At 41.2% G+C, this 14078-nt stretch overlaps 1 long non-coding RNA gene across 1 annotated transcript in view; it reads left to right on the top strand.

Annotated features, from left to right (window-relative positions):
- Positions 1-1909: 1909 nt before the first annotated feature.
- LOC108529032 (uncharacterized) overlaps positions 1910-14078 on the top strand; it is an 87867-nt gene continuing 75698 nt past the window's right edge. The window contains exons 1-2 of the long non-coding RNA XR_001885384.1: positions 1910-2114; positions 11372-11439. This is a non-coding gene — a long non-coding RNA (uncharacterized LOC108529032). The remainder of the gene's footprint in view (positions 2115-11371; positions 11440-14078) is intronic.

Genomic DNA, 14078 nt, shown 5'->3' with positions numbered 1-14078 from the left:
TGAGTTATAGGCAAGAGCCAACAAGCCCAGTTGGGGCTCACTAATTGAAGGTTATGAAAGCATCACACATTTTCTAGGCAATTCTTTCTCCCTTTGTATCACTGAATATAGGAAAAGAAGTATCTCCCTCCCATGGTTAGTTAAGGATCAGACTCACTGTTCTAATCTTGCCTGTACAAGTTCGTAGCTCTGTGTTCCTGGACTATTAGTTAGCCTCTCTGTGCCTGTTTCCTTTTTTCATAAAAGGAGGTGATAACAGTACACGTCCTGTAGCTTTATTGTGAAAATTAAATGAGACCTGGGATCATAGTGTTTTTTTTTTTTTTTTTTTTTAGGCAGTATAACACGGTAACTAAGAGTATTAAGAATATTGGCCGGGCGCGGTGGCTCAAGCCTGTAATCCCAGCACTTTGGGAGGCCGAGACGGGCGGATCACAAGGTCAGGAGATCGAGATCATCCTGGCTAACCCGGTGAAACCCCGTCTCTACTAAAAAATATAAAAAACTAGCTGGGCGAGGTGGCGGGCACTTGTAGTCCCAGCTACTCGGGAGGCTGAGGCAGGAGAATGGCATAAACCCGGGAGGCGGAGCTTGCAGTGAGCTGAGATCCGGCCAGGGCACTCCAGCCTGGGTGACAGAGCGAGACTCCGTCTCAAAAAAAAAAAAAAAAAAAAAGAATAGGGACATTGGAGCCAGGCTGTCAGGGCTTAAATTCCAGCTTTATAACTTACTTCTAGCTGTGTGACCTTAGGAAATGTACCTGCTTCTTTGTCTCAATTTCCTCAATTGTAAAAAGGGGATAATATTATTACCCATCTTACAGGGTTGTTTTGTTTAATGTGTAAATAAATGTAAACATTTAAAACATTACATAAGAACTGATTTTATTATTATTATAAATAAAGCTCTTAAAACAGTTTCTGGTCAGCAGTAAGAACTCAATAAATGTTAACGGTTATTATTAGTCATGTAACTACCAAGATAATCCATAAACTGTATTAGTCATCCTATTAAGAAGCAAGGCCTGGTTTGTTTTCTTCCTTTTATTATACAATTTTACTGCTTCTAATTTAAACTCTTGCCTCCCTAAGTTCAATTCAGGAAGAGAGTCAGGGTGAAAGGACTGGAAGGACAGACAAGAGCGCTGATGGAAACAAAACTACTCAAATAGTAGGTGAGAGAGCGAGAGAGAGACTTTCTTTGTCAGCTAAAAATTAACTAGACTGTCAGCTGCTGCGTCTTTTGCATTCATCTCGGAACCTGGAAAAAAATATTTGCAGTGGTCCTCATGTCCGCAGCAGGCTTTGCTCCGATGGTTTTGCAGAGTAGGAAGTGAAAATTTCAAAAAGGCGGAAGAGCGGGATAAGAGAAGAAAAAGAGATAGATAAGCTAGCACAGGAACAAGGCGCAGAGCAGGAAAGTTACCAGGACAGAACAGGGAGGGACTGACTGTCACAGGGCAGGGAGCAGGAGGAAAGAAGCCACTTTTTAGTGAAAGGCATTTGTAATTACAAGAAAGCCAGGTTCTTCAGGGTCCTAGAGAAACAGAAATACAATTTCCTGGCGTCTGGGGAGAGCACTTAGGGGCTCCTATATCCCCATCTTTTTGAATTTTCCCTTCTCAAACGCCAGAATTTGGAAAAAGATGGGGAGGGTCTTTAAATTATTTGGCACAAACTCCAAAAAAGTGGAGAAACTGTAAACCAGCAACCCTCGACTAGGTTTTGCTGTGATGGCTGCTGAAATCACTTGCTCACAGGATGACATGAGCTGGGAACCTTAAGGTAGGTGAGGCTGCCAAGACGCGGTCCCGGACTCGGCTGGGGCGCAGATGGAGCCCGCCCGGTAGGGGGCGTGCGGGGCCATGTTTCCTGGGTTCCGGCCCCCAGCCCAGCCGCCGCAGGAGCGGGCGGCCAGTAGGTGTCCTTGCTCCTCGAGCGGCCTTGAACAGTGCCCAGCGTTGAGGGTGAGGCTCGTGCTCCGGGTCTCGCGGACGGCCGCCTCGGGCGTCGGGTCCCGGAGACTGGACAGACACCAGAGCCCGAGGACCGCGGAGTGACCGGGTGGGGCTGGAGGGCGGTGCCGCACCTTCTGGGGAGACACGGAGGTATCAGGTAACCCCCGGCTGCCTGCGTTCCGGGATCATGCCCACCCGAACCCAGGGACCCTTTTCACTTCCTCTTTCCAGGGAGGAAAGGCGGCAAAGGAGGCGTGAGGAGTTAGTTGCAGCCCCAGAGGCAGACATCGAACACCAGGCGATGCCATTTGGACTCTGGAAGTGGGCTCTTCTCTACCACGCGAACCAGCTGGGCTCTTCTCTAACACGCTAACCAGCTTTGCTTTTTCCTTCTCTTCAGAGGTGGAGAGGGCCCGGTGCCAACTCTTTGCTCAACTTCTCCCTGGAAACAACTTCTCCCTGGGAAAGTGGCTGCCTTCCTTCTTCTCCCTCCCCTGTGACAGTCCCTCCCTGCCCTGTCCTCGTAACTTTCCTATTCTGCACCTTCCCTTTGCTAGCTTGTCTATGTCCTCTTCTTCGCTCTTCCGCCCACTGGAAACCTTCACTTCCTAGTCTGCAAAACCGTCCAGCAGACGTTTGCAACAGAGTCGGCTCTTGCAATCATAGCGCCTCTTAGTTTGGTGATGGTTGTGGATTTGAGGGCAGCAGTAGGGACGATTAAAACTAGTTTTTAATACTTAAATTGTTTAGGGCTTTCTTGTGCCTTTTTTCTGCCTAAACATTAGTTTGATTTACTAAAATCCTCCCCTACCCCATTTTTGGCAACTTAGTAAAGAAACCAAGTGAAGGTAATCAGGCCTCGGGTATTTATGTAGAAACCATCTACTAAAATAGAATGAATAGATCATTTCTTTTGAGGGGCCGTAAACTTTTTTGTGTGTTGACGTGTGTTTTGACACTTGGGCATGCCCTGGTTGCCGTGGCTGCCTGTTTCATTTGATTTGAGGGTCTTTGAGCATTGTCTGCCGTTGACATTCTGCTACTGAAGTTTATTCCTTTTGTTTAAAGTCTTAATATTCTTTTCCAGTCCCCCTAATGAATCACAGTTACCGTGAGAAGGATGACATCATGTTATTGAAGGAAAGTCCTGGTCTGGGATTCAGGAAACAGGATTCAGATGGCCTGTGTTCAGTGTTTAGTTCTGGACTCAGTTCTGCTGCTAATTGGCTATGTGATTTTGGTTGTTCAATTTATTTAACTTCTCGGAACCTTGGTTTTCTCATTTCAGGGAATCTGGGACCAATAACCTCCATCCATTGTCCTGTGACTGCTAAATTCAGTCTTCGATTCTTGGCTGTCTTCTTCCTCGATTACCAGTGGCATTTAAACAAAGTGATCATTGTCTCCTTGAAATGCTTTTTTCTTGAAGTCTCATGAGGTTTTCCTCCTTCCTCCTTGCCCACTACTTCTCAGTCTTCTTGACTGGTTCCTCCTCAACTCTAAAAGCTAAAGTTTGATGTGTACTAGGCCTCTTCTCTGACTCTGTCCTCTCTAAGTGCTCTCCATCTATGATATTTAACATCACCACCTTGGAAGAATCCCACACTTATGCCTCCAACATAGATTTGTCCACCTCTAAAATCCATACTCAGGTATCCAACTGCCTTCTTGACATCTTCATAGGCATATCAAAAGTGACATGTTCAAAACGGAACTCCTGGTCTTTACCCCAAATCTGATTCTTCCCAAGTCTTGTTCACCTCATTAAATGGAATCCCTATCTTTCCATGCTCAAGCCAAAATCTTTGCAGTCAAACTTGATGTCCACCATCATCCTAGTCCACGCCACCATCTCCCTAGTTGATCTATATCAGTAGCCTCTGATCTAGTCATCCTAGTTGCTCTCTCGCACTCCCAGAGTTTTTTTTCTCCACACAGCTGCAAGAGTACCCATGCAGGAGAATCATGTCCCTCATTGGATGAAAACTTCCCAATGGTTTATCTCATTTAGAGATCTGCAAGACTGTGATTTAGTTTCATCTTCCTTTCTGGTCTTATCTCTTTCTACTCTCTCCTTTGCTCACCAACACTGAAGGCACGTCATGTGGAACACTCTTTCCACAAAGAGTGCGTGGCAAGCACTTCACTTCCTTAAGGTCTCTACTCATTCAAATACTATCTTATCAAAGACGCTGTCCCCTGACCAATCTACATCCAATAGCTACAATTCTATGGGATTCTTCTTGGTATTATTTTTTTAACTGAGACGGGGTCTTGCTTTGTCACCCAGGCTGGAGTGCAATAGCATGAACATAGTTCAAGGCAGCCTCAAACTCCTGTCTAAAGTAATCCTCCTGCCTCAGTCTCCCAAGTAGCTGGGACTACAGGTGTATGCCACCACACTTGGCTAATTTTAAGATTTTTTTCTTTTCTTTCCTTTTTTTTCTGGGTAGAGATTTTGTCTTGCTATGTTGCTCAGGCTGGTCTCAACCTCCTGGGCTCAAGTGATCCTCCCACTTGGCCTCCAAAAGTGTTGAGATTACAGGTGTGAGAGACACTGTGCCCAGCCTTCTTGGTACTTCCTAACCCCTTACCTGGCTTAAGTTTTCTCCACAGTACTTGACAGCTGACAAATATTTTGTTGTTGTTTCTTTTCCTACCTACACTCCAGAAAGTGAACTCCAAAGAGGGCAGAGATTGCGTCCATTTTGATCACTGCATTGTCTCCAGTGCCTAGAACAGTGCTTGGTGTGCAAGATTACCAATGTATCCTTACTGAATAAATTATATTCATAATATACCATAGGGCCAAAGTGAAGATCACATTGTGAGGCCAGCTTGTATACTGGAAAAAACCTTGGCTTTACAATTAGTGAAACCTGATTTCCAGTCATGATTGCACACTCACTGGTAGTGTGAACTCAGAAGGTCCATTTTCCACACTTTTGTGATAGATATAGTATCTTGAAGGTTTATTTTGGGCATAAGGTGGAACAAAAATGTTCATAAATGACTCAGCTATGAGGAGGCTAGAAAATGAACAGTTTTGAGAATATATGTGTGAATCTATTTTGTAAGCTACAAAGCCACATTTATATGTATAGAACTAATATTACTGGGGATAGTTGTGTGAAATGTACTGTGCAAAGCATTTCAGGGTGAATGGTTTCAGTGCTTGTAGCATACTGAAAATTAGAAAATGAATAATGGCTAGGATCTATACCTACATTTACACATTCTAATGGAACTGAATGTCTGACTTCCTATTGTTTCTGCATAATTTTCTGTAGTCCTGTTGTGCCTGAGAAGGCAATACATTATCTTATTGTATCTTATCTTATTATCTCAATCTGTCAAAAAAAACATGTGCACAAATTCAGCCACTTAACATACTCACATGAAACCCAAATAATTAGCTGGTGACAAGCTGCCAGTCACCACTTCCTCAGCATGGTCCTGCTAGATGAGTACTGACTGGTCTATTTTAGTTCAGCACACATTGCTATGTTTTGGGGATTCAAAGGAAATATAGTGTGTCCTTATTTTCAGGGTACTCATAGTCTCTTGCTGTAGTCTAGCCTAGCTTTACAAGGGGTATACAGTTCAGGCTCTTTGAGGACAGGAAGGAGGTCAGCTAGCATATAGGTACGTGTGAGCTTTTAACTGCCACGGTTTGAAGACAGCAGGAAGGCAGATAAATGCTATGCTGATTCCCCTTTTCATCTTGAGGTTTTCCACAAAAACTTCAAGGTATAGGCCATATTCTTTAGACTCTGAGTTAGATTTGAAGCCTTAGGACACAAAGAGTTGTGAGTTGAGGGTCCCTGAAATCCAGGTTCAGTTCTGTATTCTTGTTTGTGGAAGTTTAAGAATCATAGACTACAGGACTCCTAGGTAAATGCAGACAGCTTCAGAACCCAAGTCGTCTTGTCTTGGTTGTGATGTATCATTTCCCTGGTTTGCAATCCCTTCCCCAATGACCACACAGGCTCAAAACAGGACTTAAAGAACCCAGATACATTGCTGATCTATCTTATGTCCACCTGCTCCCCAAACCCTTCTCACCAGCTGCCTCCCCAGCAGCCCCACCTCCCCAAATACTGTTGTGTTTCTTCCAGATGTGGAGGTTAAGGAGAAAATGGTGCAAGGTCACCAGAAGATGATCCCCACGTATGAGGGCTCAACCAGGGTAGAGTTGTTCTAGATCTGGATAGCAGAACAGCTTGCTTGACCGTGAGACAGTACACTTGAAGTTAAAAGAAATTCTTCAATGAAGAAGTTGGCTGTGGCCGGTAAATGCCTTAATTTCCCTATCAAGTAAAACAGCCTTGTAAGCACTCTTAGGACTGGGACCAGGATTTATTCATCCTTGCCTGGCACAGTATTATCGACTGTACAAAGATTTATTCTCCAGGAATATTCATTGCCTCACATTTATTCACCAGGAATTCAGATACAACTACATAATTTGAAATACGTAGATATTGTTTTGGCCTCACATTTACTTGGCAATAAATATTTCTTGAGCACTGTGCTGAATCTTGGGAGTACAAACTAGAATACGACCTATTTTCTGAACCCGGGATACTGTCTTGGTATATTTTGTTTCCAGATTTATACCAAAATTAACACAATTTTACCTTTTAAAATCCATGGCTGGTGTAAATATAAACCATAGAGAAATACTTTAAGATGATTACTTCTGTTATCTTCTCATCTTTATTTTTTAAAGCTCTGATGAACACAGCATATAAGCACATTCGTTCATTGAATTCTTTAGAAACCTTCAGCCTCACAGTTGGAGTGAGACAGAGTTCAGCTGTGCTCCCCAGGGCTCCATCCTTTGTAGAGAATGACTTGCTTTAGGGAGGGCACAGTGCAGCCCTTGGGAGAGGGTTGTCTAGCTAGACCTGTGCTGCTGCTGTATCCTTGAACCTTAATGGCTTGGCTTTGGACTGCTTGCCAATTCTTGCACACTGAAGGGAAGGAAGACTGACAGCCCATTTGACTGCTTTTTGAGTTTTCCACGGTGTCTTCAACTTATTCAAATACCTTTCCTGAAGAAAGCAGATTTCATGGACGACTCCATTTGCTTCTGGACTGTTGAGACACTGGTAGATATGATTTAAGAATCTGAGCATGGAAACATTTAAAAATACATGACACTAATTTGCAGTGCAGTTTACATCTTCATCTCGGATTTTACATTGTTTCTGGAACCTACAGCAGTCATTTGAATTATCCATCATTCACAAAGCCAGCTTTGTCTGATTTTTGTGGCATCCATTTGTTCTTGTCTTTCTTTTCTTCCTTTCCACAATATTCCCACGATCACTGACACAACTGCTGGTTGTGCCCTGTTTGAATTTCGCACTTGCATCCCTTTTACTAAACATCTGAATGTCAAATCCCAAAGTGAAATTTTTCTTCCTTCGCTGAAGCCTTTGAGGAAAAGTTACTGTTTTGCGTGCAGTTTGTAGAATTGCTTAGTTGGAGATTGTCAGAGTTTCACTGGAGGGTATTGCATCTCATTGTGAAATAGTTGCTGTTGATTTTTCTGAGTTCAAGTGCTCTAAAACAGATGAGCTATTTTAAGTTATCATTATACATGAGAAGTAATGTATAATTCATTACTGGACCATTTATCTTTCAGTATTTCCCTTATTATATCTTAATGGTTTTCCATATGCATATTACATCATGTCTGAGTTTACTCTTTTATGATTGTAAAAACCATCCGTCTTATAGGGTATTGTGGTTGCATTATACAGAAAAAATGTGTAAATGTATATTTTAGTAATTAAAAAATACTTTTAATGCTGCATTTATTTTATGTATTTACGTAAGACTGCTATGCCAATGCCTCTGACCTAGTGGAAAATATTTCCATCTTTGGTAAATCTTTACCTAAAATCTTTCTGGTAGGTTTTAGGAATTCCAACATTTCAAAATAAAAGATTCTTTGGTAGTTAATAAGAAATTAGAGACAAGGAATCTTGGAGTATGCCATGAGAGCTTATGAGAAGTGAGAGATATGAAATCAAGAAACTTAAGGTGAAGAGCTGTTTTAAAATATGCTTTCCTATTAATTCAACCATCATTCAGCCAACATCTGCTAAGTGCTCATCAGGTACAGTGAAAGAGGCTGGGGACACACACGTCAAGACAAAGCTCCTACCTTTAAAATACTGTTTTAGAAGAAAACACTGTCTTGTGATGGTACTTTTCTTTAGGCTTTTATAGCCCTTTTTTTGTACTCTTGAAACTGCCTTTGCATAACATTTTTTAGTAAGGAAGTAACTTGAAGAAAACCAGTTATTTTAGGATTATGGAAAACTGGGAGTTTGGTAACAGCAAATCTTTCCTTTGAGGATGCTATTGACCCCTCATATTTACATCATATGTCAATAAGCAGGATCAATTTTTGCCTTAATTAATTATGAACTTGGAATAGCAAAGACAATTGTCCATTGGGTAAAGGAAATATATGATTTGTTTTAAAATGAGACTTTTGCCATTGGAAGGAAATAATTCCTGGAGAGCACCAGGAATAGGGAAATCTGTCACCACTGCTGTATTGTCCTTACTTGTCTGTTACCATATAGTAATTTACTTTTTGTCAGCATGATTAAGTATATGGATTACCACTCTAATACGCCAATGGTTGAAATGTAAAGTATAGTGACAACTCATTAAGATAGAGAGGGTTGCCAGGAAGTACCTCCAAATGAATAGGAATATATCTACAACTTCTGTATTTGGATAAGGTACTGTAAAATAATATTTTACTCATACATTATTTCAACTTTGATTAATTCATTGTTAAATTTAAATTTTAAAAAGTAAAATACACTTTGTGTTTTTCTTCCAGTTCCTCAGCTTCTGATATGGTTTGGCTTTGTGTCCCCAACCAAATGGCATCTCGAATTATAATCCCCACATGCGTCCAGGAAGGGACCTGGTGGGAGGTGATTGGATCACCGGGGTGATTTCTCCCATACTGTTCTCTTGATAGTGAGGGAGATCTGGTTGTTTGATAAGTGTGGGGTGTTTCCCCCTTCTCTTTTCTCTCTCTCCTCCCACCATATAAGACATGTCTTGCTTCATCTTTGCCTTCCACCATGATTGTAAGTTTCTTGAGCCCTCCCCAGCCATGTGGAAATGTGAGTCAATTAAACCTCCTTTGTTTACAAATTACCCAATCTCACAGAGCATCTTTACAGCAGCGTAAAAACGGACTAAGACAACTACTGTATGGAAAGAAGCTAGATTATTTTCTTTTGTTTTGTTTTGTTTTTTGATACAAAATCTTTTTTTTTTTTTTTTTTTTTTTTTTTTTTGAGAAGGAGTCTCGCTCTGTCACCCAGGCTGGAGTGCAGTGGCCAGATCTCAGCTCACTGCAAACTCCGCCTCCCGGGTTTACGCCATTCTCCTGCCTCAGCCTCCCGAGTAGCTGAGACTACAGGCGCCCGCCACCTCGCCCGGCTAGTTTTTTTGTATTTTTTTAGTAGAGACGGGGTTTCACCGTGTTAGCCGGGATGGTCTCGATCTCCTGACCTCGTGATCCGCCCGTCTCGGCCTCCCAAAGTGCTGGGATTACAGGCTTGAGCCATCTTATTGTGTCACTCAAGCTGGAGTGCACTGGTGCTATCTCAACTCACTGCAGACTCTACCTCCCAGGCGATCCTCCCACCTCAGCCACCTGAGTAGCTGGGACTACAGTTATGAACCACCACACCTGGCTAATTTTTTTTTTTTTTTTTTTGTAGAGATGGATTCTTTCTATATTTCCCCAGGCTGGTCTCTAATTCCTGGGCTCAAGCAATCCGCCTGCCTTGGCCAGCCTATTTGATTTTTTATTATCTCTCAGATATAAACTGTTCCTGTTAACTGCTACAAAAGTAAAATCGCCTATAAGTTAACAATTGTAGTCACCTTAATAGCCCCCAGCCATACCGCTAAGGCTAGACCTTAAAGACAATACCTTAAAGGCTAATTATACAAGGCGGTGTTTATGTCAGTGATTTATTGTAAAACTTTAAAAATATTAAGTGCTATTGTTGTTAGAAAAAAGGTAAGTAGTTTGGTTATTTATGATCTTTATATCAGAATATCTTAAGGAAATACAGCTAATTATAGAACTTTTGTTCACAGAGATGGATATGGTAGCCTTATTTATAACACACACACAAAAGGAAAGACCTAAATGCTTAACAATAAGGAAATGGTTAAATAAATGAGGAGAGAGTCAGGCAATAAAATCTTACATAGCCATTGAAATTTTATTTATGGAAAACCTTAGTACCATGGAGAACTACTTATGCTGTCACATATAGTACCTGATAAATGGCTTAGTCTTAATTTTGAAATATTTCAGTTGCTACAGATGGATTAAATTGTCTTATTTTAATATTTAAGGCCTAGAAATTGGCCTGAGGCATGGAATATCCCAGCAGAAATTCCATTTAGACCAGAGAACCATTCCAATTATTTAGCTTGTTAGAGAATATATATTATTACAGCTATAGCATCAACTTTGTGATTTTTAGTCTATGTAAGAAGCTGCTTTGATTTGGTGAAATTAATTTAAAAAGTCCCCATCGTAACATACCTAGGTTAATTATCTAGTTTGTGCTTTAAAGGGCAGTTTGATCACAAAGGAGGTGCTTTTGAATAGCTGCATCACCTATGGTGACTCTTACTCCAATCCACCCTTTCGGTTTTCTGTATCTGTTTCTATAATCCATCAACTAAATGTGAAATCACTGGTTTCTCTAAGGAATAGTGAAATGTTTAGGGTATTTATAATGTTGGTAACTTTAGGTTTTAGTGAAACTTTGGAGTTAAAACTGCGGCTAGTTGGGTGTGATGGCTCAGGCCTGTAATCCCAGCACTTTGGGAAGCTGAGGTGGGAGGATCACTTGAGCGTAGGAGTTCAAGAGCAGCCTGGGCAACATAGTGAGACCCTGTCTCTACAAAACAATTTTTTAAAAAAATGAGGCGGGAGGATCGCTTGAGCCTGGGAGGTTGGGGCTGCAATGAGCTGTGCTTGTGCCACTGTACTCCCTCCTGGGTGACACAGAGAGACCCTACCTCAAAAACGAGTGAACAAAAAAGCTGCTCATAGATCACAAAAGAGAAGTGGTTATTTTATTTAGTTGTTTTAAAGCCCAATTTTTTCACTTTGGTGATAATAAAAGTTTAGTGTGTCTTGAACATAATACTAGATCTTTCCATCAATTGATTATATTTCAGATTCACATGGGATTAGTTCACATCAAGCAACATAAATATTACAATTTCTTAATGTTCATTATAGCCTTGGAAACAATTAAAGGTTGACTAGTCTGCATTACTGCCTTTGATAGCCAAATATATCTAATAGTGAATAATACATTTCTTTTTATATTTTAGGACCTGGGCTATGCTCCTGATTTTATACAGACTGCCATGGCTCCAGATATAAAAGACCAAATAAAAAGGTAATTTGAAAAGTATTTTGTCATGTAGATTATCTTAATTTTTTTGTATTCAGTGGAATGTCAAATTTTAAGATGGAATCACACACACACTTAGTAAAACTGTCTGACTTATACAGTCACAAAAAGTAAATAACCTGATAAACATTTAAAAGGCCTTTAATAGACACATGCACACATATGTTTATTTTGGCACTATTTACAATGGCAAAGTCATGGAACCAACCCAAATGCCCATCAATGATAGACTGGATAAAGAAAATGTGGTACATATATACCATGGAATACTATGCAGCCATAAAAGGAATGAGATCATGTCATTTGCAGGGACATGGATGAAGCTGGAAGCCATCATCCTCAGCAAACTAACACAGGAACAGAAAACCAAACACAGTGTGTTCTCACTCATAAGTGGGAGTTGAACAATGAAAACACATGGACACAGGGAGGGAAATGACACATGCTAGGGCCTATTGTTGGGGAAGGGGCAAGGGGAGGGAACTTAGAGGTCATGTCAATAGGTGCAGCAAACCACAATGGCACAGGTATACCTATGTGACAAACCTGTATGTTCCGCACACGTATCCTGGAACTTAAAGTAGAAATTTTTTTAAAAGGGCTTTATTGGCCGGGTGCGGTGACTCACGCCTGTAATCCCAGCACTTTGGGAGGCCAAGGCAGGAGGATCACAAGGTCAGGAAATCGAGACCATCCTGGCTAACACGGTGAAACCCCGTCTCTACTAAAAAAAAAAAAAAAAAAAAAATTAGCCAGGCGTGGTGGCGGGCGCCTGTAGTCCCAGCTACTCAGGAGGCTGAGGCAGGAGAATGGTGTGAACTGGGAGGCAGAGCTTGAAGTGAGCCGAGATTGTGCCACTGCACTCCAGCCTGGGCAACAGAGTGAGACTCCGTCTCCAAAAAAAAAGGGGTTTATTAGCCACCCTGTGGTTCTGATGCAAGAAGGCAGTTGCCATTATGTGAAAGAATTTTTAGAAATATAAAGCCACTTTTAATGCCCCAGCATTTTGGGGGGTGATTCCCAGTCAGAGAAAGTTAGAACTGAACTGTTTGTTTGCTCTCTGGCACTCGGGATATCCTGTGACTCAGGACAAATCATTTTATGATGACTCCCGGGAGTTAGTGTGAAACTTGAGGCTATGGAACCAATCAAAGCAGCTTCCCAAACTAGAACCAAATCCAGGACTCTGGCCTCATTATCACAGTGGTTTGATTTATTGAGCTAATGAAGAAAGTCTTTTGTAATTGAGTACTGAATATCAAATGATGTTACTGAATATCTCCTTTTGAATTATTGAAAATATACTTCTGCTTAAGAAGGATCAATTCCTTAGAACGTGCTGTTGCTTTAGATCTACATGAGGAGCTTTGAATAATTAACAGTCTGGATGTTGTTGCTATGTATGACTTAGTTTTATTAATGACACATTTCAGAATGCACCATAGAGTTGGAAGGGCCATCTTTAAAATATCGTTATCATCCATGAGGGGGAGCTGTACCCTCTTTTAAGAAATCACTTGCCCAGAAAAAAGAATAAAGCTAGTTATAATATCTTGCAAAAAAAGAAAGCAAAGCTTCATTTGAAAAAGTAAATTTTGTTAAATTTGCAAAACTTCTTGTAACATCACCAGAACTGTTGCTAAATTTTCTATTTATATACTATCTTTCACTTTTTTTTCTATTTGTATGCTCTCTTCACTGAGATGTGAGAAAACCTTCACATGTCAGTTAATCCACATTTATACTTGCTATGTATGGATGTGCCAAATATAGAGCTGGACAATACAGGGCACAAGCCGTGTTCAAGTCACCAGTGCCTCATAGATGAGAGTGTGGAAATAGGAACAGGTTAGGGGGAGGAAATTATGTTCAATAGAGGTACCTGTTGAAACTATTATTGGGAAGTATTTCTGTAAACAGGGTGAGAATGGTGTCAACCTAAACTGAGCAACAGGGATTAATTCTCAAGCTTATTAGGGAATAGCAAGGAACTGCAATCAACATAATACATAATATATGCCTGCTATGGAGGACCATAAGGGTATCCGAGGGAGTTGGGAAAAAAGGAAGCTTTTAAAGGCGAAGAGATATCCATGTACCTGTTTTGAAATAAAGAGCACTGACTACAGGGTCTTGTTACATGCAGTCACATTTGCTTATTGGTGGTACTGGCTGTTGGTAGGAGAAAGTTTTCATAGAAGTGGCTTAACTCGAAATTTCCAGTTGAGAAAGTCGTTTCTGGCAGTTCCTGGTGCAGGCACACATGTGTTAGGGCCCTTCCTTCGTGGCCTCCCACTGCATTTTATTAGGGTTTGACGTAAGTGACTCCATTTTGGGTACTAACAATTTTCACAGAAGTTCTATTCAATAGAAGTAACAGTGAGAAGGTTGAGAATGGATATAAAGGAGAGTAGGATTGAGCTTTAGGGAACCCCTGGAGAGAGGAGAAATGGTAGTAGCTAAGGAGATAACAAATGGGAGAGGATACCAGGTGCAGGGGCTCGTGCCTGTAATCCCAACACTTTCGGGGGTGGAGGCAGGCTGATCGCTTGAGCCTAGGAGTTCAAGACCAGCCTGGGAAACATAGCAAGACCCCTTCTCTACACAAAATGAAAAACTTAGCT

This window comes from Rhinopithecus bieti, unplaced genomic scaffold, assembly GCF_001698545.2.
Source record: "Rhinopithecus bieti isolate Rb0 unplaced genomic scaffold, ASM169854v2 scaffold_3878, whole genome shotgun sequence".
NCBI classification, from domain to species: Eukaryota; Metazoa; Chordata; class Mammalia; order Primates; family Cercopithecidae; genus Rhinopithecus; species Rhinopithecus bieti.
Note: the sequence above shows the minus strand (reverse complement) of the source record. Positions and strands in the feature narration are given on the sequence as shown.